Here is a 25,851-nt window from a genome sequence, read left to right on the forward strand (position 1 = left end):
TTTGATGGTAGCCCAACCTCAAATCCATTTTGGAAAAGACTGAGGATCCAGCGAGCTGGTCATACAGATCGTTGATCTTGGGGAGCGGCTACTTGTTCTTGATAGTGACCAAGTTGACAGGTCGGTAATCTACAACCATCCGATCCGTTCCATCCTTCTTCTTGACGAAGAGGACGGGGCAAGCCCAAGGAGAAGAACTAGGACGGATGAAACCCTTTTTCAAGGACTCGTCGAGTTGAATCTTAAGCTCGGCTAGTTCTAAGGGTGCCATCTTATAGGGTCTTCTAGAAATTGGGACGGTTCCTGGAACAAGGTCTATCATGAACTCGACATCCCTGTCAGGTGGAACACCTGGCAGTTCTTCTGGAAAGACATCCGGGAAGTCTCGGACTACCGGAATATCTTCAAGGTCTGGAAGGGGGTTGGCATTTAGGGAGTAAAGCTGGCGCTTGACCACTTGAGTTAAGACATTGACTGTCTTGCCCGATGGGTGAGTAAGTTGAACGGTTCTAGTGGCACAATCAATCTTAGCATAATGAGCTGACATCCAGTCCATACCCAAGATGATGTTTATGTTCGAGGACTTGAGAGCTATTAAGGATGCAAGGAAGATAAGTCTATCAACAAGAATTTCATTCCCATGGCTTACTCTAGAAGTTTGCCATTTGGAACCCGGAGTTTGAATTACCATGGAAGTGGGCATGTCACAGAATGTCGTGTTATGCAATCGAGCATAGCTCTCAGATATGAATGAGTGAGATGCTCCAGTATCAAAAAGAACAGATGCCAGATGGCAATTAACAAGGAGTGTACCAAGGACAATGTTAAGATCATCATGAGCCTCCTCAGCTGAGACATAGTTAACATGGCCACGTGTAGTGGTGGCTGGCTTGGCGTAGAATGTCTTTCCCGTTGGCTTACCACGGCCATCGGACTTTCCAGACTGGTTGGGGTTGTTGTTATGGGGACACTCTCGACTGTAGTGACCCGACTCTCCACACTTGAAACATGTCACAATATTGGGGCGTGGAGCAGCATTAGCTGCGGGGCCACCATAGGCCTTAGGCGGTGCAAACTGCTAGTTGGGGCGAGGCGCCTCAAAGGATGGCCTTGGGGTGAACCTGGGTGGCAGCGCTATGTTTGGAATCCACACTCGGCGCTTCTGAGATCCAGAGCCGGATGAAGAACCAAAATCACGGGAGTGCTTGCATGAAGCGTCATAGTCGGTCTGACCTGTCTCAGCACTGATGGCCTTATTGACCAACTTCTGGAAGGAGGTGCACTCGTGCAGACGAAGATCACGGCGAAGCTCGGGGCTAAGTCCCTTGCGGAACCTTGCCTGCTTCTTAGCGTCGGCGGATACCTCTTCAGGAGCATAACATGCTAGGTTTCCAAACTCAGAGCTGTATGCATCCACAGTCAGCCTGCCTTGGGTGAAATTGCAGAACTCTTGCCTCTTACGATCCATGAGACCTTCCGGGATGTGATGCTCATGGAAAGCCTCGCTAAATTCAGCCCAAGTAGTGATTTGGCCGACCGAGCGCATAGCCTCAAAGTTTTCCCACCAAAGGCTAGCAGGGCCTTCGAGGTGATAGGTAGCATAGGTAACCTTATCAGCTTCGGCTACGTTGGCAGAACGTAGCTTATGGGTGATGCTGCAAAGCCAATCATCCGCATCGAGGGGCTCGATGGAATGATTAAACTTTGGTGGATACAACTTGATAAAGTCATTGATTGACACCAAGTCGTTCCTCTGATGGCGTGCAGTGTTCTGCTCAATCTGCTCCAGCAAGCGGTTAGTCTCGCGCTTGTTTCTTTCTGCCTCCAGCATAACTTCGGCCAGAGAAGGCGGGTGAGGTAGATTCCCATCCCTAGCTGCACTGGCTTCCCCCTACTCCGGGGCAGCAGGGTTGCTACGGGTTTTGACCATCCTAGGAAAAACAAGACAATGGTTTAGACAAGGATGGCACAATCTTGGCAAGGAAGTGCGAAATGTAATGGATAACATGGAATGCTGAGATGTTCATTGCACGACATGGTAATATATAAACTGCCATTTATATACCATCGGTCATATACACCGTACATAGTTTAGTACAAGCCCAGGCTGGAGTACAACTACGGTGAAAGAAGTTACATCTCATCGGAGGCATTCCAAGCTCCTATACATTATTTTCTACACCTCTGGAGCGTGATACACACCAAGTCGTATCCCACGGGTCACGCAGGACTGTGGAGAATACAACTATTACAGTACTAGTGAAACTACTACTAGCTCAGACAGCTCCATAGTAATCCTCATAAAAGTCACCACCAAAGCCTAGAAGCGGAACATGATCATCTGGGAACAGACGGTCCTATGGAGCTTGCGGGCCATAGGGACTCGGATGTGGCCTTGGTCGAACAAACGGTGGCAGACAGGGTCCACGAGGAGGGGTGATGCCTCCTACATCACGCCAGTCCATACAATCTGGCAATCCAGAACGCACGGGGTACAAGTCCCTCATGTCCATGTATCCAGCCTGCACAGCAGGTGCAAACCGGGTCAAAGTGGCCCAGTGGTCAGAACGAGAGTTGAAAAGCTCCATTCGCAAGGCCCGATTTTCGCAGTCCTTGTCCTCGAGCATCTCGGCAGTGGTGTGGAGTAGTGAATCCTCATGTGTAGAGTCATAGTACAAAGCCTGATAGTACCCCTGTGCCCCAGGGAGTGAGGCTGGCATGTAGCGGAAATCGGTGTTCTGAAGCAAGGCAGTTCTGGCTTGAATGATAGTCATCATTGAGTAAGCTGTGTCCTGCACGGACATCTCGATCGTAACCCCAAGTCCATAAGAGTAGTGAAGGGGTTCAGTGGCTCCAGGATAAGAGGGGTATATCCTGACAGTACAAAGGTATTGGCTCTGATTGAAGTCTCGGAACTGCTCCTCGATGGTATACTCCGGATACCATCGATAGCCTGTCTCGACCATCACTCGGACCAACATGGCCGTGTGACCAGGTACATCGAGGCACCTTGTCAGACGAACCACTTGGTTCTGGGAACGGGTGGCCATCTGAAAGCACAGAATAATGCAAAGGCATTAGAATTTTCTAGGAGAAATCGGACAGCATAACGGCTGTAAATGCTCAAAAAAAGATTTGAGACATTCACAACAGCTTGCAAAACCACTCAACAACATCATATCAAGGTTCTGGTTCAACTGGCAACATACTAAAAGTAGTAGAAACTGAACTGAGGCTTGAACCCACAATCCAATAAGTTACTACGGATTAGTAACACGTGAACTTGATAGAGAGAAGAGAGCCTAGTCCTTAACCCACGTAGAATGAGAAGAGAATGACTCAGAACAGAGGGCATAAGGTAAAGGAGTAAAAGAGCCTTACGTTCCCTCCCACAATCAATTCCCCTACATATAACTAAAGCATTTCTAGACTCGACATCGACCAGTTTGGCTCAACGAACCTACAGGCAGTCCGACTCTGATGCCAACGCTGTCAGGACCCCGATTCCAAGTCACACCGATCTAGCCTGTAACACCTCATATCACTTTGCGGCCTCACGCACGGTATTCCCACGGGTGTCGCCTTACCATGGCCCAGGACCATTTGCGCCTTTTGGCTCACGTATATGATAGTGTCGCTAGCATCCATATGACAGAGAACCCGGGCCGACATGGCTAGTCGTGAACCCAAAGCGGCACTAACCTATGGGGACAGGCATACATGAATCACATCGAGCATGTCGGTCAGCAGCGTGTGAATCCGGGCTGTAGCACTGGGCTAAGAGGACTCCGGGAACCCGGGCTGTAGCAGGCTAGGCAGGACTTGGGATGTCACCGCGTGACATTTCCCCGAAGGGGCAGACGCAGGAACGAAGTGAAACACATGCCGGCCAGTCAAGTGTCCTGAGCAGTAGTGCTGGGCTAGCAGGACTCCGGTGAACCGAGCTGTAGCGGACTACTATGGCTCATGGAAGCACTAGACTACATTTCCCCATAAGAGAGGCTGCCAAGGATAAACAACTAGATTGTCAGACCCCACACATACCAAGCATTTCAATCATACACACAATATGCTCGATATGTGTAAATACAACGCATCACAACAAAATTCTACAACTCAAAGTACTTTATTTAAAGGCTCCAGAGAGCCATACATAACATGTTCATACAGGTAGGGGTCACATGACCCGACACTCAAGTCATACAAGCATACAAGCACATGCGGAAGCAAACTAGTCTAAGTACAGACACTAGAAAGAAAGAAGGCTTGACGAAGCCTGTCTATCTACATAGGGCCCTCCATGGCCAGAATCACCACCTGGGTGGCAAGTCACTCATCGACGTCGAGGTCTACGTAAAACCCGTCGGAGGGGGCAGTGTTGTCGTCTGAAAACAGTAATTAAAGCAACATGAGTACAAAGGTACTCAGCAAGTCTTACAACAGATCCTACTATACATGCTCATTCTCAAGAAGGTGGTGGAGTTGTTGCAGCAAGCCAGCTTTGACTCTTGGCTAAGCTATCCTACGAGACACCACTTGTAAAATAGTTTCGCACACGAGTCCACTAATCACCAACACAATACTCCACCGTGGATCCTCCCTCGTCATCTTACGAGAGGGCCATCCGTGGTACTCACACTTATCTTGAGTCTTTTAGTAGTAACCGTTAACTTGTCTATGAACTGTATAGGCAACCAAGTAGTCCTTTACTGCAGACGCGGCTATTCGAATAGATGATGTTAACCCTGCAGGGGTGTACTTCTTCATACACACTCTCACCACTTACCGTCGTTTACACGACATGTACTCGGCAACCTTCAAGCAGAAGCCCAACGAGGGTGTCGGCCACGGCCTACCTAAACACTCAAGTCTCTGGTCCAGGTTTATCGCCTATCCAGGTTCCATCCGCAGGGAGTCCGGCCTAGGTTTCCACATACGGCCCCGAATGATGTGAACAGGGTTCCCGAGACACCAAACGGGTGACTCGGTACACCGTGCCACGGTGTATCTACCGCATCATAGCCCACCCCTAGGGTTAGCGGTATGCACGGCCGCCAACACATAACCTACAAACACGGGAAACTAGTTGCAACTCCTGGACAGAGTACTAGGGTGGTTAAGAAGCCGAGAGGGTCAATTAAGGATCCCAATGCATGGTAGTAACTGATTCTTAAATCACACATACAGATCTCAGTTCTTAAGGATGCCCTCAATGAAAAAAACCACCATGTACTCCTACATGGCCTCTCATCGATACCTTTACCAAAACATGTTCAACACATCCCTCACATTACCGACGTAATCATTTCACTCTAGCCCATCACCCAGATGAACCAGACCTGACACAACTCTAAGCATAGCAGGCATAGCAAGGTAGGAAACACATACATGGCTCAATCAACTCCTACACATGCTAGTGGGTTTCATCTAGTTATTGTGGCAATGACAGGTCATGCAGAGGATAAGGGTTCAACTACCGCAGCACACAGCAGTTTGAAATGTTGTTGTCTTAATGCAGTAAATGAGAGCAGGAGCGAGAACGTGGGATTGTATCGATATGATCAATGGGGCTGCTTGCCTGATGGAGTAGTAGTAGGGTACTGCCCTTCAGTTGGATACTCGAGAATATCCTTGGAGGCAGAACCTACCATGAAAGACATCACAGAACACAATCATCACATGGCAATATGCAACAATATGATGCTTGCTATGACATGGCAATATGAGGTGTCCTGGCTAATGCATTGTGAAACAAGTTGGTTTGAGTCCATTTGGATCAAAGGTTCAAATGGAAGCTTATGTTATTAAGTCATATAGGTGCATTTGCATGTTTCACCTAAACAGCAAAGTTAAAGTGTTTTGTCATGCATGAAACCATTACAGATGGAAATATTGAATTTTTCTGATCAAATTTCATATATAAATCTTTGCATTTGGAGTTACATATTAAAAGTTATGAATTTTTGAAGTTTGTAGTATTTTCTAGAATTTCCTGTATAAGAATAATTCCAGTAATTGAATTAATGCGTCAGCATTGCGTCAGGGTGATGTCAGTGGTCAACGGAGCTGGTCCAGGTCAAACCTGACTAGCCCTCGATGCGGCTATATCTCCTACGTGTCGAAGCACGACTTAGAGGCATAACCACATTGAAAGCAATGTCGCAAGTAAGGTAATCTTCACAACAACCCATGTAAATATATAAAAGGGGAAAGGATACATAGTTGGCTTACACTCGCCATGTCACACAAATACATGAATAACATTACAATCATCCAATACACTCATGGTCCAACTACGGTACCAAAATAAAGATCAACCCCAACATGCGACATGGTCCCAGATCGCCCCAACTGGGCACCACTACTGATCATCTGGGAAAGACACATAGTAACAGCGAGAGTCTTCATCAAACTCCCACTTGAGCTCAAGCGCATTGTCTAGAATGGTATCATCGGTCCCTGCATCTGGTTTGGAAGTAAACTGTGAGTCACGGGGACTCGGCAATCTCGCACCCTCGCGATCAAGACTATTTAAGCTTATAGTTAAGGCAAGGTAATATGTGGAGCTGCAGCAAGCGACTAGCATATATGGTGGCTAACCTGTTCGCAAAAGAGAGCGAGAAGAGAAGGCAAAAGCACGGTTGAACAACTATGATCAAGAAGTGATCCTAGTACAACCTACATCAAGCATTACTCCAACACCATGTTCACTTCCCGGACTCTGTCGGGAAGAGACCATCACGGTTACACACGCAGTTGATTCATTTTAATTAAGTTAAGTTTCATGTTATCTACAACCGGACATTAACAAATTCCCATCTGCCCATAACCGCAGGCACGACTTTCGAAAGTTCAAATCCCTGCAGGGGTGTCCCAACTTAGCCCATCACAAGCTCTCACGGTCAACAAAGGATATTCCTTCTCCCGAGACATTCCGATCAGACTCGGCATCTTGGTTTTACAAGACATCCTCGACAATGGTAAAAAAAGTCCAACAACACCGCCCGAATGTGCCAACAAATCCCGATAGGAGCTGCACATATCTCGTTCTCAGGGCACACTCAGATGAGACATCCTACGAGTAAAACCAACCCTCAAGTTGCCCCGAGGTGGCCGCGCAGTCTACTCGGTCGGACCAACACTCAGAGGAGCACTGGCCTAGGGGGTTTAAATAAAGATGACCCTTGGGCTCCGGAAACCCAAGGGAAAAAGAGGCTAGGTGGCAAATGGTAAAACCAAGGTTGGGCATTGCTGGAGGAGTTTTATTCAAGGCGAACTGTCAAGGGGTTCCCATTATAACCCAACCGCGTAAGGAACGCAAAATCCGGGAACATAACACCGATATGACGGAAACTAGGGTGGCAAGAGTGGAACAAAACACTAGGCAAAAGGCCGAGCCTTCCACCCTTTACCAAGTATATAGGTGCATTAAGATAACAATATAATATGATGATATCCCAACAATAAACAATGTTCCAACAAGGAACGATCTCCAATCTTCACCTGCAACTAGCAATGCTATAAGAGGGGCTGAGCAAAGCGGTAACATAGCCAATCAACGGTTTGCTAGGACATGGTGGGTTAGAGGTTTGACATGGCAATTTGGGAGGCATGATAAGCAAGTGGTAGGTATCGTATCATAGGCATAGCAAAAGAGCGAGCATCTAGCAAGCAAAGATAGAAGTGATTTCGAGGGTATGATCATCTTGCCTGCAAAGTGGTCAGAGTTGACTTGATCCTCGTAAGCAAACTCAACGGGCTTCTCGTTCGCGAACTCGTCTCCCTGCTCTACCCAAACAAGAACAACAAGCAAACGGAACACAATCAACCACGTGCAATGCTCAAAGAACATGATGCAAACATGGTATGATATGCGGGATGCAGTATGTGATGCATATGCAAGATTTGACAAGGAATGATTGAACCTGACCTCAACTTGGAAATCCAAGAGTGCCACTGCAAAGGTGGGGTGATTTCGGTTGAAATCTATATAAAGATCACCGGAATCGGATGCACGGCTTGGAAAAGGCAAGCAAAACAAATATGGCATCGGTCTGCGATAATAAGCAAGTAGCCATCTAAATGCATCAATATAGTTATGCTACAACACTCAAACATGACAAAAAAATAGATGGAAGGGATCCACTCATGATGCTTGACAAAATATGAACACTGAGCTACGGCTAGTTCATCCATTAATAGGTTCAAACAAGCATGGCAAAAGTGCAAACGATAACAGGTTTCAGACTTGGTGAAATTAACACAAGTCTGGAATTTATCATCAGGAAGCACACTTTAGAGCATGAAGACTACATGCTATAGGAACTTAACATGGAAAAGCAAGGCATGGCATGAAGCTACTCAAGGCACTTAACAAAAGTCCCTTAGTGACCTTGGGCCAAAAGGGATCAGAAAATATAATTGCAAGCATGTGAACATGGCAAAAACATAAACAGATCTCAGACTTAGTGAAAAATTGGAGCATGCAAATCAGTTAACGAGTAGGCATGTTTACGAGCTCGATGCACTCACTACAGAGCATGGCATGACAAACTAAGCATACACCCATCAAGAATACATGGCATAGAAGCTAGACATGGCAAGAACAACAACATAGCATGCACGGATCAATAGCAACATCCTCGGCAAAATCGCTAACAAGTCAACAATCTGCCAGGATTCACGATATAGCAAAAGTAGAGCTCGATTGACTCAAGCTAGGTTGCTCCATAAATGCAAACAAAGACATGGATGGATAGAGCACCACAATGTTAACAAATCATCCTTACTGATCATCCTCAAAAGAGGCACGGATCACTAGGAAACAACATGAACATATGGCATATCAACAAAATCAGGACAAGGACTTGGTGAAATTCCAAGTCCCTGAAATCAGCATTATCGATTACGCTAATTTGCAAGCTTGTGCTAGTCACCACAAATATCACAAAAATACATGGTAAGAACCTCTGTAAAGATGGCATGGCATATAACAAAACACATGTAGAGCTCATGATCATATCATGCACACATTAATCATGGCAGAAATGACAAATAGATATTTGATGAAACAGATCTGACAAATTCACCACATGACCCTCTTCCAACAGCATTTCGGGCATCGAGATGAGCTCAAATGAAAATGATGCAATGAGGTGAAATGATGTACTCGTTGAGACGAACATTTTGATATGCTACATGCGCAAATGGGAGCTACGGATGCAGAGATACGATATGATGAAGATTGCAAAAAATAAGAGGAGAGGGGAAAGTCAACCCAGATCTAGGGTTCGGACACTGTAGCAGCGGATCAGGCACTGTAGCAGATCGAACTTCACCGGAGAAGGGGCGACGGTGGCCGGACTTGGGGATCGCCGGAGTTAGCTGCGGTGGCCGGAGACGCGGTGCACGCGGTGGCTGGAGAAGGTAGGGGTCGTCGGACTTGACGCGGACGTCGAGGGGCGGCGAGGCGGCGTCCTGCAGCGTCGGCGGTGGTGGCGCGCGGCGAGCTCGAAGGCGGCCGCGGCGGTCGACAATGGTGGCGGCGGTGGTCGGCGCCGGGGCCTGCGGTGGTGGCCGGCGCCGGCGTCGGGGAAGGCGGCGGTGGTGAGACGATGCGGTGGCGGGCACCGATGGGCCGGGGAGGGCCGGAGACGGGCCCCGTGGGCCGCGGTGGGTGCAGACGGTGATGTGGGGCTCAAGCGCCACGTGGCGCTCCAGGAGTGGACGCGGTGAGGGCGGACATGTCCGGCCGAGCGGATCTCGTCCGGCGGCGCGAGGAGGGGATTTTTTCTAGGGTTAGGGTGGATTTTGCCCGAAATTTCGGAGGGGAGTCCTATTTATACATAGAAGGAGCTAGGAGGCTCCAAATGGAGTGCGGTTTTCGGCCATGCGATCGTGATCGAACGCTCTAGACGATAGATGGGGTTTAGGTGGGTTTTGGGCCAAATTGGAAGGGTGTTGGGCTGCAACACAAACGAGGCCTTCTCGGTCCCTCGGTTTACCGTTGGAGTATCAAACGAAGTCCAAATGGCACGAAACTTGACAGGCGGTCTACCGGTAGTAAACCAAGGCCGCATGGCAAGTCTCGGTCCAATCCGGAAATGTTTAGCCCCCACACACGAAAAGAGGTAGAAAGGGGCACCGGAGGAGATAGGAGTGCCGGAATGCAAAACGGACAATGGGGAAAAGCTCGGATGCATGAGACGAACACGTATGCAAATGCAATGCACATGATGACATGATATGAGATGCAGGACAAAGGCAACAACACACGAAGACAAAAACCCGAACCCGAGGTAAATAAAATAACTTAGGTCGGAAACGGCAAGAGTTGGGATACATATAAGGTAAAATACATCCGGGGTGTTACATGGGACCCGCATGTCAGTAGTTAATTAACTAACTAAATTTAGTTAGTGCTAATCTAAGTTAATTAGCAGAGCGGTCCCACTTGTCATAGACTTAGGGAGAGTCAACCTGGGCCCACTCGGAGTCAACCAGGGTCAAACGGGGTCAAACTCACCGGCGTTTAGCCGCCGGCGAGGCCAGACGCGGTGGGGCAGTGCGGGTTTCGTGCTCCGGCGACCAAATGGACGGCGGAGGGCATCTACGCGTAGCTGGGAGCAAGCCGTGTTGTTTGGTGACAGTGGTGGAGCTCGGGGTGGCCGGAAACGTCGCCGGTGACGAGTTGTGCAGCTTCCGGAGCTCGGGTGAGGTCGAACCCGAGGCTACGGGGCACGGCGAGGCGCGTGGAGTGGTGCTACGGGTTCCTGCGAGTGCGGTGAGTGTTTTAGACGCGATGGTGTGGCCAGTGGGTGGCCGAAGTCACGTCGGCAACGAGCTCGGCGGCGGCGGGTGCGAGTGAGCTTGGTGCGGTGCATACGGTGCACGAGAGAGGTAACAGAGAGGGGGAGGACGGAGCAGGGCTCATGGCGATCGCAGCAAGCGTCGAAGCGGGCTCGGGGAAGGCCGGAGCTGAGCAGGGCGACAATGGCTATCTCGGCGGCCGGAGTTGGGGAAGACGGGGTCGGGGGCGACTCCAGAGCGGGCCAGCGCTCGGGGCTCGGCCTGCTCGACGTGGACGACGACTACGGAGCGAACGGACACGGCAGCGCGGCACGGGGACGACGGCAGACGCGGGTTTCACGGTGGCGCGGGCGCGGCAACGTCGGCCATGGTGCGGAAGAGCGAGGGAGAGGAGCAAGGGAGGAAGGAGTGTGTCCGCGAGCTCGGGGGAGGAATGGGTGATCCACCCAGGCCAGCAGAATGGCGAGGGGAGGAAGCAGGGCGGCAGGAAACTGTGTGGCGCGCGCTGGTGCCGGCATCGAGCACCTGCCTGCCTGCCTGGCCGAGTCAAGCAGCTCGCTGGAGCGGTTGCTGGGCTGGGCCAGCTAGGTGGGCCTGCTAGGTGAGCGCCAGGTAAGTCCTCTGCTCTCTGCTTTTCTTTTTCTTTTTTATTTGTTCCTGTTCTGTGTTTTGAAATAGTAAAAATACTATTCCATTTAGGAAAAACCTAAAAATATTCAGAGGCACGTTTGAAATTATTCTCAACAGCCTAAAAATACCTTCAAGATTATTTGGGCATTTTAAAATATTTATAGGATTTAAATTGCCTAAATGCAAATAGTAATGATTTAATCCAATGACCTTATGTGTCGTGGAAAAAATGTGAACCCATTTTGTCAGAGGTTCTAACCCAAAACAAAAAGGGTGGACTTTTTAGAAGGGCATTTCAGGTTCATTGAAAAAGATTTTAGTAAACCCTAGTTATTTCCAGGGGGTGCTGGGGGTTCTGTCATTCCCATTTCAGTTTTCTGGAAGAGTAGACATGATGCAACACTCTAATGCATGAACTAGCTAGGGTGTGACAACGGTTCTCCGGTCGCCCCTCCCCCACCTCCCCGACTCCAATGGAGGGCCATGCCGGGGATACACCGCAGGAATTCATCGTTAGGCTGCGCGAGCCCCTGCGCAGCCGTCTTCGGCTTCCTGGTCCTTTTGCAAGGGTGATGGAGGTTGAACAACCGCACGGGTTCAAGTTGCACATGAGGGGTTGATGTAATGGCAACATGCGGGTGGACGTTGAGTTCGATGCACCTCATGTCATGCTTCTCCAGCATGGTTGGAAAACTTTTGCACGTGCCCATAGCTTGGCAGAGGGGCATGTCCTTCATTTTAAGCTAATGGAGGCTGGTCTGCTCTCCATCAAGGTCTTCGGGCATTCAGGTGCTCGCTTAGGGTGCTGCGTGGAGAGATCGACTGATGATGAAAGCTCCTCCTCGAGCAACAATGACGAAGAGGACACTGATGGCGAAGACGATGAAGCCGACGACCCGGACTCCAGCTGAGCGCTGGACGCACCGTCAGCTAGGCGCTGACAGCACCACCATCTGTAGCTGGACCCCCGGCAGAGCGATTTTCTGGTGGTGCTTGGCCTGGTCAACTCCGCTTCCACCATGTGGACCCCGACAGGCTTCCTCATGGACTCTGGCTTCATCTTCCCTGCCGGTGTCCCTCCTGTCGCGTTCCTCTGGTCCCGGCAAGGGTGACCAGGGCATCACCAAGCCACTTCCCCCGTCTCCGACCTCTTCTTCCTTGTCGGGGAGGCGCCCTCCCGATCTTGTCAGGCTGCATCCCGCGGGCCTTGACGGGGTCAGGCTGGGCTTCTGCCCAGGCGCTCCTTTTGCCCTCTTTCCTTCTTGATGCAACTCCTAGGAGGAGAGGGACAAGAAAGGCATTACGGGGCACTTATCATTTTCCAATTTAAAAGATGTAGGCACTAGCCAAGTTTTTATTTCAAATCATGTAATCCTCTACCCATGTTTGTATCTTGTATGTATTGGGATGCCATCTTCGGTCTCCAGACGGACTGCGCTAGGTCTGGTGACACGTACTACCCGGTAAGGGCCTTCCCACTTCGGTGTCAACTTGTTTGAACCCTTGGACTGAACATGCCTAAGGACAAGGTCACCTTCCTTAAGCCTTCGGGCATGAACCCTGCGGCTGTGATAGCGACGTAGGGCTTCCTAGTATCGTGCAACATGTACAGCTGCACAGAGATTGTCCTCCTCGAGGAGCATGGCATCATCATGTCGTAGCTGGTCTTGCACTACTTCATGGTAGGCAAGTGCCCTAGGTGACCCGTATATGAGTTCTGTGGGGAGCACTGCTTCTGCCCCGTATACCAGGTGTCGGTGTCAAAACCGGCAGACCATGGGGTAGGGGGTCCCGAGCTGTGGATCTAGGATTAATGGTGAACAAGGGACGACGAACACATTGTTTACCCAGGTCCAGGCCCTCTCGAAGAGGTAATTGATACATCTCTAACGTATGTATAATTTATGAAGTATTCATGCCATGTTTATAACAATTCTACATGATTTTGGTATGATTTGATTAGAACTAACCCAGACTGACGCTATTTTTAGCAGAACTACTGTGGTGTTGTTTTTGTGCAGAAATAAAAGTTCTCGAAATGGGCTGAAAATTTACGGAGATCTTTTTTGGAAAATATAAAAAATACTGGAAGAATAAAATACAGAAGAGGAGTCCCGGGGCCACCACAAGGGTGGGGGCGCCCACCCACCTAGGGAGCGCCACTCGTCCTTGTGATCACCTCGTGGGGCCCCCTGACGTGAAACCGACACCAACTCCTCCTATAAATCCAAAAAAACCCAGAACAAAAGAGAGATCGGGAGTTCCGCTGCCGTAAGCCTCTGTAGCCACGAAAAACCAATCTAGGCCCTCTCTGGCACCCTGCCGGAGGGGGCCAACATCGCCGGAGGCCATGGAGGAGGAAGCCGGAGGGGTCAACATCGTCATGGAGGCCAAGGACCAGAGGAAGAACCTTTCCCCATCTAGAGGGAGGCCATGGAGGAGGAAGGACAAAGGGGAGAATCGCTCCCTCTCTCTCTTGGTGGCACCGGAGTGCCAACGGGGGAGTCATCGCCGCAGTGATCGTCTTCATTAACATCACCTTCATCACGACCATCCTCATCTCTTTTATGCAGTCCACTCTCCCGCACCCCGCTGTAATCCCCTACTTAAACATGGTTCTTTATGCCACATATTATGATCCAATGATGTGTTTCCATCCTATGATGTTTTGAGTAGATTTCTTTTGTATATGGGTTGATTGATGATCTAGATTGGTATGAGTTGTATGTTTTATTTTGGTGCTATCCTATGGTGCCTTTCGTGCCGCACACACGTGAAGGATTCCCGCTGTAGGGTGTTGCAATACGTTCATGATTCGCTTATAGTGGGTTGCTAGAGTGACATAAGCTTAAACCCGAGTAAGGGGGCTGTTGCTTATGGGATAAAGGGGGCTTGACGCTTTAATGCTATGGTTGGGTTTTACCTTAATGATCTTTAGTAGTTGTGGATGCTTGCTAGAGTTCCAATCATAAGTGAATATGATCCAAGGAGAGAAAGTATGTTAGCTTATGCCTCTCCCTCATATAAAATTGCAATGACGACTACCGATCTTCTTAACAATTGCCTAGGACAATTCCGCACACTGATCCATCATTATTCCACACTCGCTATTTATAATATAAAGTAATATAATCTAACTTTGTGATAACAACACCTACTTTTATATTTTAGTTCTTTGATATCATGCAAACTTATCCTCTTCATACCCATAACGTAGTTTTATTTCTTGTTTCTAGTTGGAAGCAAACGTTCGGTGTACGTAGAGTCGTATCAGTGGAAGATAGGACTTGAGAGAATATTGATCTTACCTTTAGCTCCTTGTGGGTTCGACACTCCATACTTATCACTTCCACCTTTGGAAATTGCTACGATGATTCCTTGCACTTGGGGATTATCAGTAATACCATACGTCCTACTTGATTGTATTGGATGTATAATATGGTTTACAGAGTAGATCTACCTCGAGATCAACATGAGCTAAACCCTAAGGAGATGAGGTGATGAATGCAGATCTAGCCCTAAGACTAAAAACCCTCGGTTTATATAGATACCGGTAGGGTTAGTGTTACCAAAGATAGATTACAATAAGGATTTAAAGAGATCCTGCGCCTTCTTAGCTTGGAGGCCACACCACGGCTTCATAGATCTCCTGTCACTATACGGATCCACCAGTCCGACCCATGTACAATGTGTCGTCGCCCCGAGGAACCCTTAGTCCATGACTCCCTCGGTAGCCCCCGAACTTGCCTCCAATGCCAAGGCTTGTATCCGGCATCCGCTCATCCAACCAGTATTCGGCTTGCGCGGCGAGTTCTTTAGTATGTTTTACCCATGTTTGGAACCAAGTGATGTCCAGGATCTGAAACATCAGTTTTACTTAACATCGAAGGCAATAATAAACAAATACCATTCAAGTGTAAATGGCGTCTTCATCTGTCAACTTTTTCTCCTCCAACAAAGAGTCGCTTCCGGGCATAATGCTGAGCAGTTAATATTTCTCAAAGCGTGGCTTGAGGCCGACGCCACGTCTGACACGTCCCCTCGAGGTTGATATATATCGTGTCCCACTTTTTGGGGGATATGGTTAATGATTTCGATTCCCCTCCCTACACATAATGTGACGGGGGGGGGGAGTGGAGAAGCCAATGGTGTGGAAAAAGGAATCCCAGGCCTATCAACAGTTTATAAAGGGGGAGCTATCACAGTCAGCAACCCACTCCTTCTTCCACCTCCCGCTCATGCAGATCCTCAGAGCTCCAGCTCTCCTTTCCTCTGCTTCCACCGTGAATCCCTCTTTGGCTCCTTCGACCATGGTTGGATCTGGATCCAATGAGAAGTGGGAGGCCTCCAGCATCACCGAGGGGGACACTTGAAGCTGAAGGAGGCCGGCTATTTGTCGGCCAACATCGCCCATCGGGCCCCCAAAGAGGGCCAGATCATCCCCACGCCCAAGTCGGGCGAAAGGGTCGTGTTCCTCCCCCATTTTCTTAGGGGGATCAAATTCCCTCTGCACCCCTTCGTAAGGGGGTTGATGTTCTTTTATGGGCTAGACTTTCATGATCTAGCCCCCAATTCCCTCCTCCACATCTTGACCTTCATCATCTTCTGTGAAGCTCTCCTTCGAGTTCAGCCGCACTTCGGTTTATGGCTGAAGGTGTTCAACATCAAGCCCAAGGTGGTTGGCGGTGAGCATGTGGACTGTGGAGGAGCCATGATTAGTAAACTGACACGGGTCCTGTGGCCGGACGGCCACTTTGTCGACACCGTCTAGATGTGGCAAAAGGAGTGGTTTTACATCACCGAGCCGAGGGAGGCCGCATGGGGAGCGGCCCCCGCATTCAGGTCTGGACTCCCTACCAGATTGGCCTGATGGACCACCAAGAGCCTGGACTAGGGGTGTGTCGCTCACACAAAGGCGTTGCAGAAGCGCGTCGATAGCATAATAGAGATCGACGCAAAGCTGGTCGACATGGTCCAGATCGTGCTCCACCACTGGCTCCTCCCTTGCAAGGAGAGGGCCAAGCCTATGTGGGAGCATGAGCCCGAGGATCTGTCCATCGTGCGACACCTTTACGACACGAATCCTAATAAAATATGAGGCCAACTATTCCATCCCTAGAAGGAGTGGCCGGTCGAGGGGAAGGACATCGGCCTCGACGCTGCGAACCCCCCAAAGGAGGTGAGAAACACTCTTGCACGAGGAGTGTCCGGATATTCATACCGTGTTTGGTTCGGCCTGACCTTGTTATGCAGAATTTGCAGGGCTGGCTTGCAAAGGCCCAGAAGATCAACAACTCAACACCACTGCCGGAAGATCCCTGACCAGAGCAGCTGGAAAATCTGCTGGTTGTAGTGCCTTATAAGGCGCCTGTCAAGAAGGGCAGCCGTAGGGTTCATCCGGGAAACTGGTCTAGAGACGTTGCGGCCTCATCCGTATAGGATGGGGATGAGGACGAGGAGGAAAGCGCCTCCTCGCACTCGAAGAAGAGGGCGGCGTCCAGCCATGACGAGGAGGTTCAACCTCCTCAAGCTCGGAAGAGACGGTGCCGACCCAAGCTGGTTTTGTCCGATAGTTCGGACTTTGACAAGGAGTCTGAAGCATCCGAGAAGGTTCCGGAGAAGGAACCCAGGGTCAGGCCCTCAGCGGCCAGGTACGCATCGTGACGTTTTCAATTGCTTTATGCTTTCAGTAGTTTGATTGATCGTTTTTCTAATGGTGCAGCCCTCCGCGTGGCCACCCCGCCGAGGAAACCTCTTCGGGGACATCTCTACCCGTCGAACTGGCGGAGAGTGGCTCACGCTCGGCAACCCCAATCACCGAAGAAGTTGGGGAGGTGGTGACTTGGAAGACCCCTCCTCCTCCGAATACGAGGGATGAGGTCGATGCCACGAAGGCCGAGGCCGATGCCTCGGTCGTTGAACACTACGGGGATGCTTCCCTCCTGGCTAACACGAAGAGGGAGTCCAGACCATCCGGACCCCTCATCCGCTTGCTCCTGAGCCCCCAAGGCCCTCGACGGCACGGGCTCCCCCTTATAGCAGCGAAGTGGTCGGGGGGCCAATGCCAGCGCCGAACACCTCCACATGGGCGGCGGCTGGCCGGCCAGATGCGCTGGAGGAGTTGGTGAACATTCTGTCATCGTTGATGGACACCGCACTCTTATGAGTGTGGTCATGCAACATGTTCAGTCCGTCCAGTCCGGACTGAACGATGTGGTTCAAGGCCTTCTTACAGGATTTGAGGTAAGTCAAGTAATGTTCCTTTCTCATAGAGCGGTTGTAATTTTTAGTTTGGGTAGGCCGTGTATGTAGCAGCCCCCAAGACTCTGGAGGAACTTCGGAGAAGCCCGCAGAGGATCAAATTTGGTAGGCCGGATAATAATCTCGACATTTCTTTTGCTAATGCAGGCATCTTCCGTGGCCATGGCTACTAATGCTGCGGCACTTGAGGAGATGGATCGAAAGCTCAAGATTTCCAATAAAGAGCCGGGCCTTGTCAACAAACGGCTTGACGAGGCACAAGGTAGGCCCTATAACGAGATGTGTATTTGCTTGATGCCTGATATTGACTATCCGGACTGCATACTAATCCTTTATCGCGATGGCCCTGCAGCTGCCGCCGCCGAGATCGAGGGCTTGAGGGAGGCCTTGAAGAAAGCCGAGGCAGAGGCGACCGCGAAGAAAATGGCCACTGAGAAGGCGGTGGTTGACCTTGAGGAGGCCAAACTTGCGGCCGAGCAGCACGAGGCTTGGGTCACCGAAGTCCAGGCGGAGATCTAGGATGCCGCCAAGAAGCTGGTGGCCCTTGAGAAGGAGCAGGAGGAGCGATCCTCCCGGCTGTCCAAGGCGAAGAAGGAGCTCTAGAAGGCAAGGACCGAATTGTGAGGTGTCCGAGAGGAGCTCCGCCAAGTCGGGCAAATCACAAATGGTAAGAAATACTTACTGCAGAGTGTGTTCGGAGGCAACAAGTTCGCCCCGCTGACGCGAGTCTGGCGTTCCACAGGCGTCTTCGCTGAGCTTCCGAAGAATGTGGTGGCCGCGGTGAAGCACTACACCACTTTTGAAGAGGACTCCACCCAACGACTCTTCTGGTCACAATTTCTGGACTTCGAGCACCCCCCTTCTAAGCGATCAAATGAAGCAGTTGATGGAGATGCATCAGATGTCGAAGCTATCTATGAAGGACATCTGTGTCAGACTAAGGCCGGCCGAGCCCATTCCGGACACCCACTTTGGCCTTGTGCAGAAGCTGCAGGAGGCGCCGCTAAGGATTGACACCGTAAAGCGGTCAGCGTGCCTTGAGGGGCCGAGGCTTGCATTTGCGAAGACCATGGTGCATTGGCCAAAGATTAATCCGATGGATATGGCCACTGGTCCTACGCCCAAGGGGAAGGAGCATCGCTGCCCTGAGCAGTACTTTGCACAGGTGATGAATGGCGCGCGAGCGATAGAGGGCTAGTGTTCGAAAGATGTAATTTTTGAGTGATTGTGTTAAGTTTGTACCAAGTGGACCTTGTGCTTTATAATGCATCGGCCTGACTTGTTTTATATTGTCATGATTTAATTTTGACTCCTATGCGGCCGTATGTTTATTCTGAAAGCTACCAGTTGTCGGCTATAGCCCCCCAAGTGAATATCACGAGGGGTATTTCATCTCCGCACTATAACCCTTGCCAACGTCTTGGTACCCGGAGGCGGTAGTGCGGGAGCGAAACCAGGCAATCGGGCTATTGGTTTTATTGCTTTCACTTAGCCGTAGGAGCTTGATGGTGGGGACTAGGGACTAGCCCCTGATACGTCTCCAACGTATCTATAATTTATGAAGTATTCGTGCTGTTATTTTATCATTCTTGGGTGTTTTTCAATCGTTTTATAGCAAATTTATATCATTTTTAGGACTAACCTATTGACCCAGTGCGAGTTGCTATTTTTTTGCTTGTTTTTTACATCGTAGGAAATCAATATCAAACGGAGTCCAAACATCGCGAAACTTTTTGGAGATTTCTCTTGGGCCAGAAGGAACCTAATGGGCCAAAGTTGCACCTAGGGGTGCCTCGAGGGGGGCACAACCCACCAGGGCGTGCCAGGGCCCCTTGGCGCGCCCAGGTGGGTTGTGCCCACCTCGGTGGCCTCCTGTACCCCCTCTTTGCACTATAAATTCCCAAATATTACGAAACCCTTCGAGGTTAACCTAGATGAGAATTTCCGCCGCCGCAGGGCTCCGTAGCCACCGAAAACCAATCTAGACCCATTCCGGCACCCTACCGGAGGGGGGAATCATGTCCGGTGGCCATCTTCATCATCCCGGCAGCCACGACGATGAGGAGGGAGTAGTCCACCCTCGGAGCTGAGGGTTTGTACGAGTAGCTATGTGTTTAATCTCTCTCTCTCTCTCGTGTTCTTGAGATGTTACAATCTTGATGTATCGCGGGCTTTGTTAATATAGTCGGATCATATGATGTTTCTCCCCTCTATACTCTTGTTGTGATGAATTGAGTTTTTCCCTTTGAGATCTCGTTGTTATTGGATTGAATACTTTTATGGATTTGAGAACACTTGATATATGTCTTGCAATTGAATACTCGTGGTGACAATGGGGTATCGTATTGATTCACTTGTTACATGTTTTAGCACTCAACTTGCGGATTCCCGAGGTGACCTTGGGGTAATCTATGCATAGGGGTTGATGCGCGTTCTTGTCCTTGTTTCTCCGGTAGAAATCTTGGGGCACTCTCTGTAGTTCTTTGTGTGGATTGAGTATTATGAATATGAACTTGCTTTGGTGTTATTCTAGTACGAACTCTAGGATAGATTGAATGGAAAAATAGCTTTGCGTTATTTTAGTATGAACTCTTGAATAGTTCGAACGGAAAGAATGCCTTTGAGGTGGTTCTGTACCCTACAAACAATTCCTCTCTTTTGTTCTCCGCGAATAGGAACTCAGGAGTGATTCTTCGTTATACTTTGAGGGATAGTCATATGATCCAACTATGTTAGCATTGTTGAGAGATTGCACTAGTGAAAGTACGGACCCTAGGCCTTATTTTTAAGCATTGCAATACCGTTTTCATGCCCATTTAATATTTTCTACCTTCCTGTTTTTATTTATTCAAATTATAGAAATATATTTCTACCATCAATATTACACTTTTATCACCATCTCTTCGCCGAACTAGTGCACCTATACAATTTGCCATTGTATCGGGTGTGTTGGGGACACAAGAGACTTCTTGTATTTGGTTGTAGGGTCGTTTGAGAGAGACCACCTTCATCCTACACCTCTTAGGGATTGATAAGCCTTAGGTCATCCACTTGAGGGAAAAATTGCTACTGTCCTACAAAACTCTGCGCTTGGAGGCCCAACACGTGTCTACAAGAATAAAGTTGCGTAGTAGACATCAAGCTCTTTTCTGGCGCCGTTGCCGGGGAGGTGAGTGCATGAAGGTATATCTTTAGATCTTGTAACTGAATCTTTTAGTTTCTTGTTTTATCACTAGGTCGGTTTATAAAAGAAAACTACAAAAAAATGGAATTTATGTTGCATCATATTATTGATCATCTTTATAATATCTTTCTTGAAAATGATGGATCGGAAAATTGTGCTCAATTGTTAGAAGAAGAAGTCAATAAAATGCTTGGCACAAAATATTTGAATGATGAGCATGATTGCAATGTTGTTAGTATGAATTCTTTGAATGTCCAAAATGCTAATGATGATTGCACAAGTCATGACAAAAATGTTTCTTATAAGCATGTCACTTTTTGCAGAGTGAATTGGGAGTGCCTTTGCACACCAAAAAGGGAAGATAGATTTTGTAAGAAGCATAAATATTTAGAAACAAAAATGTTGCAAGAGAGGCTAGATGATTGTGCTGAAAGATGTAATTGTTTTGCCATCCTTGTGAACTTTGAAATGAACGTGGTCATTTAAATCTCCAATGCAAATTCTTTCATGATCAAATCGTGTCCAAAAATTGTGATAACTTAATTACCCTTGAGCATCATAAAGAGCGTAGTCTTCTTTTGGGATATGAAGAAATGAAACATATAACTAAGGATTTTCCAAATCCCAAGAGATTTCTTGAATTTGATCTAGAGGAAATTTACATGTTTTGTGTGGTAAATTGTATTGAGAATCCTTATATTGCCAACTACCTAAAGACAAGAAAACAAATGGAATATGAATAGAGTACTAACGAAAGGGAAAATATTTCCCAATACCCTCCTAGTGTTTATTATGATGAATCAGTTAACAAGGAGGAACTTCCTATCCAATCAATCTCTTCAACAAGGAGCTCAAAAAAATTAATTGAACCCACACATGATGTGGTGAAGTAGAATAAAAGAAGAAATAATAGAGCCAAAAAGGTATCTCTCCCAAATAATGTTGCTCCTATTATTATTGTGCCCCATGAAAATGAATCAAAAATTATTGTGGAAGATGATGAACTTGATGATGATTTTGTTATGCCTATTGCTTGTTGTGATGATTATGATTGGGAAGATAATGATACTTATTATAATCTTGGAAATCTTTTTGGCACTTGCTTGGAAGAATATGATAATAATGTTTGCTATACTATTGGTGCCATTCATGCTATTGACAAGAATGATTGTGATGATATGCAAAACCACAAGCTTGGGGATGCTATGTTTGATGAGTATGATATGTTTGAAGATTTATTTGCTGGAAATAATGCTTGTCCTAAGCTTGGGGATGCTTTTCTTAACGAATATGATCCTTTGATTCCTTCTACTTTCGATAAGAAAATTTATTATGATGATAGCATGCCTCCTATTTATGATGATTGCGTTGATGAAAGTGGGTTTGGAAGAGTGTCAACTCTAGGTAGTAGTGGTCCCACTGTTTTGGAGGGTGTTGAATCTTGTTACAATATTGATGAAAGTGGATTTGGAGAGGTCGTGACTTTATTTACTGATACATCCACTATTTTGGAGGAGGTTTCAATTGCTTATGACAATGAAATTGCTATCTATGATGATTATTATGATGACATGTATGCCATAAAGAGTAATAAATCTCCTATGCTTGTGCATCATGAAAAGAGTGCTGTATGTGATAGTTATATTTTTGAATTCATTCATGATGCCTCTAAAAATTATTATGAGAAAGGAACTTATGCCCTTACATATCTCAATAATATCAAGTTTCTTCTCTATGTGTTGATTGTTTTGAAGTTACACTTGTTTTGCCTTCCTATGCTAGTTGATTCTTGTTCCCATAAGTTTTTTGCTCACAAAATCCCTATGAATAGGAAGTGGGTTAGACTTAAATGTGCTTGCCATGTGATTCATGATGCTCTTGTTATGTTTCAATTCTTATCTTTTGTGTGAGCATCATTGAAATCATCATGCCTAGCTAAAAGGCATTAAAGAAAAGCGCTTGTTGGGAGACAACCCAACACTTTTACCTAATTTTTGTGTGTTCACATGATTAGGCTACTGTAGTAATCATGTTTTATTGCTTTTGTTTCAATAAAGTGCCAAGTAAGACCTTTGGGATGGCTTACAGTAATAGTTGACTTGATCTTGCTGAAAAACAAAAACTTTTGCGCTCAGGAAAACAATTCTCATTTTTAAGAGAAGCGTGATAAAATGCTAATTATTTATGCAGAAGATTAATATACAAATTTCTCAGGTTGTCCTAATTTTTTGGAATTTTTGGAGTAGCAGAAGCATGGTTTGAGTACAGATTACCACATACTGTTCTGTTTTTGATAGATTCTGTTTTCAATGCATAGTTTGCTTGTTTTCTAGTTTCTATGGCTTATATTGCTCGATATAAATTGTAGAAATGATATGCTACAGTAGGAATTGTGTGAGAACAATTATGAATCTTGTCTTTGGCAATACCAAAAGTGGAATGGTTTGCTCTTTATCATACTAACCTATCTCACGAAGTTTCGTTAAGTTTTGTGTGATTGAAGTTTTCAAGTTTTGGGTGAGATATTGATATGAGGAGAATAAGGAGTGAAAAGAACCTGATCTTGGGGATTCCCAAGGCACCCCCAAGGAAAAATTCAAGGAATATCCAAGCAACTAAGCTTGGGGATGCCCCGGAAGGCATCCCCTCTTTCGTCTCCAACATTATCGGTAACCTCACTTGGAGCTATGTTTTCATTCATCACATGGTATGTGTTATTCTTCGAGCATCAATTTATTTTGTTAGGATTTGCTTGATGTTATTTATATTAATTTTTTGCATCTTTTATTTCAATAAAAGTGGCAATGATAGCCTTTGCTATGCTTATTTTGCAAGTATACTTGTTGCTGTTTGAAAACAGAAAGTTTACCGCTGTTGCAAAAATTCCCAAGAAAGTAAGAATGTGATAAAATGTTGAAACTTTTTTCAAAATGAGCTCTGATAAATTTTCTTCAGTGTGGTAATTTTTGGTAATGTTTGGATTTAGGGAAGTATTGATACTCTTGCATTCTTTACAGACTGTACTGTTTTGGCAGATTGTTGTTATGTTTGCATTGTTTGCATATGTTTGCTTGTTTAATGATTCTATTTGAGGATAGGAGTATTAAATATGCAGAGGCATTTAGTATGAAATTTTGAATAATAATTTTAGTGATTTGCTTCAGTAGAGAATGATAAGGTTTTTGCATTGGTTTATACTAACTTATCTCACGAGTTCTTGTTGAATTTTGTGTGGATGAAGCTTTTGAGATTTAGGAAAACTGTGATATGAGAGGAATTAAAGAGACACAAAAGCTCAAGCTTGGGGATTCCCAAGGCATCCCAAGATAATATTCAAGAAGTCTCAAGCATCTAAGCTTGGGGATGCCCCGGTAGGCATCCCGCCTTTTTTCTTCAACAATTATCGGTTAGTATCGGTTGAGCCTAAGTTTTTGCTTCTTCACATGATGTGTGCTATCCATGGATTGTCATTTTGTTTCATTTTGCTTGCTGTTTTAATAAAGTACTTAGATCTGAAAGTTTTTAAATAAAATAGAGTCCTCGAATAGTTGCCAGGGAGGCTAAGTAAGTGGCATTCACATCCTGTCAATGAAGCTCTTTTCCATGTCATTTACTCTTGTGCTTCACTTATATCCTATGAGTAAATTGTTGAATAAATTGAATGTGATGAAGTTGAAATCATATCATGCCTAGTGGTAGCTTCACATTGGGTCTATAAAGTGAAATATTTTGAGGCATGACAATCACAATATTGGCCATACAAGCAATTCACGAATAATTAGTATAAGGAAGAGAAATTTCACATATAAATACACTATCATGGAAATATTTTGTGATTGTGGGCCCCCATAAAAATATTATATGCCATTTTTTTTGACATTGTACAAGGAAGGCAACGTAATGGTTTATGTTTGTTCATATTCACATAGAAGTTATATTGTCATAGATCCTTCAACATGTGGTGCTTGCCCCCCATCTTTGCTAGCCAAAAATTCCGCACCAAGTAGAGATACACCTTGTGCATCCAAAAACCCTTAAACCCAAATCTTATTTTCAAGAGTCCACTATACCTACCTAAGGATTGAGCAAGATCCTTCAAGTAAGTTGTCATCGGTGTAATAAGGCAATAAAAATTGCTTCTAAAAGTGTAAGATCATTTAGTGTAAGAGAAAATTGAGTGTTGTACGAACTTGTGATGGTAAAGCAATAAAAGCGACAGACTGCATAATAAAGGTTGCTATCACAAGGGGAAATATAATGCGCTTCCCTCTGCGAAGGGCCTGTCTTTTACTTTTCAGTATTTACTTTTATGCAAAGAGTCAAAGTTTTTCTCTCTATTCCTTTTTATTTTTCTATTTTGGTAAGCATCATGTGGTGAGGAAAGATCTAGGCACATATGTCCAGTTGGATATGGGTAGCATGAGTTATTATTGTTGACATCACCCTTGAGGTGAATACGTTGGGAGGCAAAACAATAAGCCCCTATCTTTCTATGTGTCCGGTTGAAACTTTTTGCTCATGTGTACAAGGTGAGTGTTAGCAATCATAGAAGACTTTATGATGGTTGAGTATGTGGAGCTCTTACTTAAACTCTGTTGAATAAGTTGAATTGCAATTGCTTGGTGACTAAGAACATAGGTTGTTGGGTTTCAAGAGAATTCATTGTTTGAACCTTAACCTGTGAATTGGTAGCCACTATAACATGAGAAGTTTCATAACAAAGAATTGCTGTTATGATGCTAGGAAAAGTGATTGAAATTATCATTGATCGAACTTGTGCACTTTGCTTGCATTCACACTACATAAATTATTTATTTTATCATTTACCTACTCGAGGACGATTAGGAATTAAGCTTGGGGATGCTGATACATCTCCAACGTATCTATAATTTATGAAGTATTCATGTTGTTATTTTATCATTCTTGGGTGTTTTACAATCGTTTTATAGCAACTTTATATCATTTTT

Source organism: Triticum urartu, chromosome 3A (assembly GCF_056163025.1).
Source record: "Triticum urartu cultivar PI428250 chromosome 3A, HENAU_Tu73, whole genome shotgun sequence".
Taxonomy (NCBI): Eukaryota; Viridiplantae; Streptophyta; class Magnoliopsida; order Poales; family Poaceae; genus Triticum; species Triticum urartu.